Genomic DNA, 7,513 nt, shown 5'->3' with positions numbered 1-7,513 from the left:
TGTTCTGATTTAATGTATTTACAATTATTAATATTACCCGATATCAACAATTTTTACCTTATAATCTACAAAGTAAAAATGAAGAGAATCCTTTTTACTGCGAAATGCACTAGTAGATCATATATACATTACGAAAATCATTTTATGGAATAATATGTATTTTGTTTGAAGTTTAATATTAATTAAGATAGTTTATTTAAATATTATATTTTAATATAATATTTTATTAATTAATATTGTTATAATATATTTATATATGTGCTAGTTATTTACTTTTTTTTTATGAATTCAAATTAGTTATTACAAATATAAGAACCATATTATAAAATACAAATAGTTTTAAAGTTGAGTTTGGAGTTTTGTTTTTGGAGAAAAACACTGTTAAACTTCAAATATAGAGTTTTGGAAACTTCAAATATAGAGTTTATTTTTGGAGATGTTCTTAATCATATTGCGATTTAGATTTTATGTATAAACATAAAAGTTTGTGAAAGACTAAACATTTTTGGCAGGTTACGCTTCTTAAAAAGAGAATAACCTCCCTTTATAGTAAAATTGCAAACGAATTATCCCAAATCCAAAACAAAATCAAGGACTAAGAAAACTGTTATTATTAAAACGTAGAATTTTAATTATTTATCGTGAGTTCAAGTACTACAGATAATTGGATTTGATATATAGGTTTTAGACAACATGTCATCACTTAAAATAAGATAGAACATGGTAGCATTAAAAATGGATATATATATATATATATATATATATATATATACTATTTGATTATTATTTTAATAATAGTGTAATAAGAAAATATAAAAAGTATCCAATAATTAGGTACAACGAAAAAATTACAATAAATAAATCTACAGCTTTAAGGGTTTTTTTCTATTCAGCCAATAGCAATGAGACTTATTACAAGTGAATCTCTAAAGAATAATCTCTTCCAACTTTACATCCCCTCTCTTTCCTTACATTTATTTTTGGGATTTTTGCAAAATTGACCTACAACTTAAAGTCAAACACAAAACTAACCTCCCTTTTTTTTGAAAATTGGTTTTGCCCTATTCACCCCACAAGTTCATATAATTTACGAAAATGCCATCAATTTTTTTTTTCTTTTTTTTTTCGAAAATGACATTTTTACTCTCTCACCCTCATCATCTTCAAGTAATTACAAGATTGCCATTGTCATCAATACCACAACCACCATGAACAACCAATTTGAAGCTCTTAATGCTCCCAAAATCGATTTACCCTTCTTCTTTTTCCATTCTTGTGAACTAAACACAACATATCTCTCAATTTCTCTCCACAATGAGCTAAAAAAACCCAAGATTTTGATTCTAAATTTTTTATGGTTCATAGAGTCATAGAAGCTAACAATTATGGGTGGGTGACTTTCGTTTGTGATTCTGTGTGCTTGGAGAAGCCTTATGTATGCTAAGGAACTTATCTCACCAATTTAAGGTATGACATCGAGTTTTTTTCCAGATCTGTTCGTCAGACGACTTACTTGGGAAGTCGTCTGGCTGTAGACGACTTACCTTTCAGTCGTCTGGCTGTAGACGACTTACCTGGAAGTCGTCTGGTCAACGCAGAGGTTATTTTTACAATTGACTTTGAAATCTGTAACCTGAGACGACTGAAAGTTAAGTCGTCTACTATTGTTTGGATTCAAAAAAAATTCCAAAGAACCTAGACGACTTACATTTCAGTCGTCATAGGTTAGTTTTGCATTTGACTGGATAATTTCAGAAGTTTGACTTCCCCAGACGACTTACATTTCAGTTGTCTGGCGAAAATTAAAATAATAATATTTTTTTAAAAGTAGACGACTTAAAGTTAAGTCGTCATAGGTTAGTTTTGCAATTGAAAAAAAAAACTTCAAGATTTAATTATACACAGACGACTTATAATTCAGTCGTCCACCAGACGACTTAATTGTAAGTCGTCCAGGACTTTTTTCCGAGATTCTGGTCAAACCTCGTAAATCCTAGACGACTTACATTTCAGTCGTCTCGTGGACGACTGAATTATAAGTCGTCTGTATATAATTAAATCTTGAAGTTTTTTTTTTCAATTGCAAAACTAACCTACGACGACTTAACTTTAAGTCGTCTACTTTTAAAAAAATATTATTATTTTAATTTTCACTAGACGACTGAAATGTAAGTCGTCCAAAAAGTCAAACTTCTGAAATAATCCAGTCAAATGCAAAACTAACCTCTGACGACTGAAATGTAAGTCGTCTAGCTTTTTTGGAGTTTTTTTTTTAACCAAACAATAGTAGACGACTTAACTTTCAGTCGTCCGAAATAACAGATTTCAAAGTCAATTGCAAAAATAACCTCTGCGTTGACCAGACGACATATAGTTTAGTCGTCTAGACAACTTAGATTGAAGTCGTCCGCGTCTTCTCCACTAGTTTTTAAGTCTTCTACGTTAGTTTTTGAATAACTTGTATTTTTAAGAATGATAAGTAACTTCAAGATATGTAAAACTCATATTTACAAAATATGTTCTCTCCCTTAGTTTTACTAAATTTGACTAAGTTTTTCAATGCAAACTTATAAAAAATATGATATGCTTTGACTAGTTACTATTGTTTGTTTCCATCTCTTACCAACATTCTTGTTTATTATGATGAGAAAAAGGCCATTGGAGTTTATTATTGCATATGAGAGATCCAAAGATAAGAAAAAGGCTACTGAAGTCTATTATTTCATTGATTTGTAAATGTGTAAACACATTGTTAGCACATTTAATACATCTTGGAAAATATTATTACTGATTTTACAAAAAATTCACAACTAAAAGAGTATACATGCAATTCACAACTTGAGTAGATGAGTAGACAAGACCAGACAACTTGAGTAGATGAGTAGACAAGACCAGACAACTTTTAAGAAGTCCAGATGACTTCTAAGAAGTCCAGACGACTTCCAGGAAGTTCAGACGACTTTTAGGAAGTCCAGACGACTTCCAGACGACTTTACAGGAAGTCCAGACGACTTTACAGGAAGTCCAGACGACTTTACAGGAAGTCCAGACGACTTCCAGACGACTTTACAGGAAGTCCAGACGACTTTACAGGAAGTCCAGACGACTTCCAGACGACTTCCAGATGACTTTACAGGAAGTCCAGACGACTTTTAGGAAGTCCAGACGACTTCCAGACGACTTCCAGACGACTAACAAGTAAGTCGTCCCAAAAGTCTTCCAGATCTGAAAAACCTGCATATTAAATCCAGATCTGAAAAACCTGCATATTCAAAAACGTTCAAATGGCTTAAAAACAGAAAAAATGAATGGAAGATTAGATAAATCTACCTTTATAGAACACACAAAAATACATATCTAAAAATAATAGATCTACCTTTAAATTAATGGAAGATGAGTACCATCTAATTAAAAACCTGCAAAAAAAAATAGATTAGTAACAAAGACATGAGACAAAATTGAAAAATTCATATAAAGTTTGGTGTTTTCAAGTCAAAGAGATTAAAGTGGGTTTGGAGAGTTTTAGTTTGGGAAAAAAGTAAGAACTTTATACAACAAGAAGTTACCAAATGAAGAAAAATCAGACATAAGAACTTACCAAAACGCTCAGAAAAATCCAGACGACTTCCTAGAAGTCCAGACGACTTCCTGGAAGTCTAGACGACTTCCTGGAAGTCCAGACGACTTCCTGGAAGTCCAGACGACTTCCTGGAAGTCCAGACGACTTCCAAGAAGTCCAGACGACTTCCAGACGACTTCCAGACGACTTCCAGACGACTAACACGTAAGTCGTCCCAGAAGTCTTCCAGATCTGAAAAACCTGCACATCAAATCCAGATCTGAAAAACCTGCATATCCAAAAACGTTCAAATGACTTAAAAACAGAAAAAATGAGTGGAAGATTAGATAAATCTACATTTATAGAACACACAAAAATACATATCTAAAATTAATAGATCTACCTCTAAATTAGTGGAAGATGAGTACCACTTGATTAAAAACCTGTAAAAGAGATAGATTAGTAAGAAATACATGAGACAAAACTGAAAAATTCATATAAAGTTTGGTGTTTTCAAGTCAAAGAGATTAGAGAGAGGTTGGAGAGTTTTAGAATGATGAACATTACATTTTTGTTGCAGCCATTTGAGAGGAGGAGAGAGAATGTGTAAATTTTTCTTTATATAGGGAGGCAAAAAATCTAATTAGGTTAAATATTTTTGACTCAGACGACTTCCTGGACGACTTACATTTCAGTCGTCTGGTGAAGAAATTAAAACAGACGACTTACATGTAAGTCGTCCAGAAGAGTTTAATATTTTTAGCGGGAAATTAAATATTTTTAGTGGGAAACTAAAATAGAAGACTTTCCAGACGACTTACAAGTAAATCGTCTGGACGACTTACAAGTAAGTCGTCTGGACGACTGAAATATACGTCGTCCGGGTAAATTATTCAACAGACGACTGAAATATAAGTCGTCCACACCCTAAACATAACCCCTAAACTTAATTATCTAATTAAACACTTCATAAAACCAAATCAAACTTGAAAAGTGTTTACTATACACAGAAATAAACACATATAAGTGAAAACTAATTTCTGAAAAAAACATTTTAGTTTTCCAAAATCTAACCCTAACAATCCATACAATACTACAACATATGTTTGCCAAACTCCTAAACCAAAGTATTTCATGATTCACTACTTCCACTCATCTATCTTCAAAACAAATCAATTTTATCATATCTTAATTTATATCACTTAAAACTGTTTATAATTACTTGATTTTTATTTTTCACGCATCAAAATATTTTTTACAAGATTTATAAATTATTTTTAAAATAAGCTGGTACCAGACGACTGAAACTTCAGTCGTCTAGACGACTTCCAACAATTCAGACGACTCAGACGATTTACTGGGGCTATATTCGTAAAAATGGCTTCTGTTTTTTTGTTTGGTCACAAGGGGCTGAGCTGTAATTTCACTAGGCTTTTAGGTTAGTTTTGCATTTGATTCAAGTTTGGGTATAGGTTTGGGATTAAAATCAAGTTGTGGGTTAGTTTTGGCAAAAACCCCTTTATTTTTAATATTTTAATTAATAAAGATTTTGGTAGAGACTCCAACTGATAATACTCTAAGAGCACTTATAATGCATTTTTATATTTTTATAACAACATTTAGTAATTTAATCCATTCATTTTTCTGAAAATAAAGATTTTTTATATTTAGAAAAATAATTTTCTATTTTTATTCTAAATATAGGGACATACTATATTTTTTTAAAAATGTACATTAAAAATGATTTCAAATTGAATAGTCCAGCTCCTTGTTGTTTGAAAAAACTCTTAACTTCAATTGGTATTTTTTTCACGAAAAGCAAATAACTATTACCTTGACACCAAAAAAGAGTTCGACCCAATGCACTAAACTGAAGCTATAAACATTTCTGTGATGGAACACCATAATAAACATATTAAGGAGCAAGATCTCCTTCTATCTCTTAAAAAGAAGAGGTCCAACTAAATGTACTGATAAAGGAGAGTAGATGGTTCCACGAGTTATTTAAAACCTCTCCTTACAGTCGAGTTATTTGTAATAGATCAGTGGATCCCCTAAAGTATTGAGCAGAGGTGTAGCATCAGATCCTAAAGACGTTCAGAAAGAGGAAGAATCAATGACTATTCGTTCGCCGGAACCATAAGTCAAAATTTTGGTAGATAGGGATCCCATAAAAACTTTTTTCGAGAAATGGGTTAAACCCGGTCATAGACGCCTAGTGGCATTCTAGCCTTCCTTATCCTTTCAGGACCTATCCTAAACAACCCGACGGTGTGTTACATGTGCTCTACAGGCCACACTCCATCTTTCTTCTTAACGAGCCCATTTATCTTTAGATTTTTATAAAGATAGTATAAGATTAAACTTAACTTTTAGCATTCTTGAAATATAAAATTAATTTAAATTAATGTTTATTATTTTCTCTGTTTCCGAAAGTAAGATTTTTTAGAGTATGCACACTTATTAAGAATTCAATAAATATTTACAATTTAATTTTTTTTTTTAATTTGTTATACACTTTCTATTAAATTTATAATTTTCCACCAATGAAATTTAATCAATTCAAATATTTTCAATTAATATTCTTCAAAAGTATAAAAAAAATACCTTAACAATATAGAAAATCTATCTTTGTGGAACAAGAAAAATCTAAAAAAAATTATTTTTGGGAACGGAGTGAGTACATATCTAACTAATATGTTTATATCAAAAAGCGAGAAAAAAATAATGACCTCTTCCACCACTCTTGTTGACGTAATTTTCCACCAACGCAAGAAAGACATCGCCCAGGTATATGGTGCACTAAAGAAGCGGCTCTACGTCTTTAGCCAAGATGGAAAACTCATAAGATGTTTAGATCTGGGATTTCGATCGCATCTTATGATTAATAAAAAGATTCTCGATTAGAAATGCTGAACATGATATCGGAAAAACTTTACAATATTGATGTCGAAATTAAAGGTGAAGATGTCTCTTTGATTCTTCTAGTGATATATCTACATGTCTGATGAGAACTTTGTGCAATTATTTATAGTTGGAAAAAAATATTTATAAATGTAACTAAATTAGTTGTTAGTAGTAGTGTTAAGGGACATGGAAACGATAAATACATACTAAAAGTCGTTTCTTCTCAAAGAGTATAAAACTAGCTAGATGATGTTCTACAAATAAGAACTGAAATGCCTTATTTTTTTTTACCCCCCAAAAAAAAGAAACAAAATGAATGCCCTAAGATGTATATAACTTCTCAGTATCATTCAAATGATGTTTAAGAGAAGATTTTTCCTTTCAATTAAGTTTCACTTTTTCTATTTCTGTCCAAAATTAATATTTAAATAACAAATACTTATTTATGTTTTAAGAGTGTTATTTTGACATTTTTTCTTTCAACGCAAATTATATTTACTTTCCGCTGCTATTAGTTGCAAACAGAATTAATTTTATAAATAATTTTATTTATCTCAAATACTATTTGTTTAATATGTGAAATTAATAAAAACAAAAATACATTCCAATCATTTTTAATATGTGTGAAAAGTGTCTAAGTGACATTCTTTGTGAAACGGAAGAACTAATGTTTTAGCCAAAAATAAATATAATTTTAAATTTGTTTGCAAAAAAATTAAACATTCTTCAAATGAAACAAATGAATTAAACTCTTTCTTGATATGAGAAAAAAGCTTATATATCATCTATCAAAAGAGAATATTCTAGTTTTCCCATTTGATTAATTTTATCCCATACTCCATTCGCTTTGCAAAGAGTTTCATTTTGATATTTTTGAAACATATTAAGAAAATGGTTAAAATACATTTATATTCTTATTAATTGCACATATTTAGCCAATATGATTAAAATACATTTATGTTATTATTGAATTGCATTTTTGTAATTAATATTAAACTTAAAATAAGTATAAATTGTTTTGAAATTCTAAAATTGAACTCTTTGTGT

Source organism: Brassica rapa, chromosome A02 (assembly GCF_000309985.2).
Source record: "Brassica rapa cultivar Chiifu-401-42 chromosome A02, CAAS_Brap_v3.01, whole genome shotgun sequence".
NCBI classification, from domain to species: domain Eukaryota; kingdom Viridiplantae; phylum Streptophyta; class Magnoliopsida; order Brassicales; family Brassicaceae; genus Brassica; species Brassica rapa.
Note: the sequence above shows the minus strand (reverse complement) of the source record.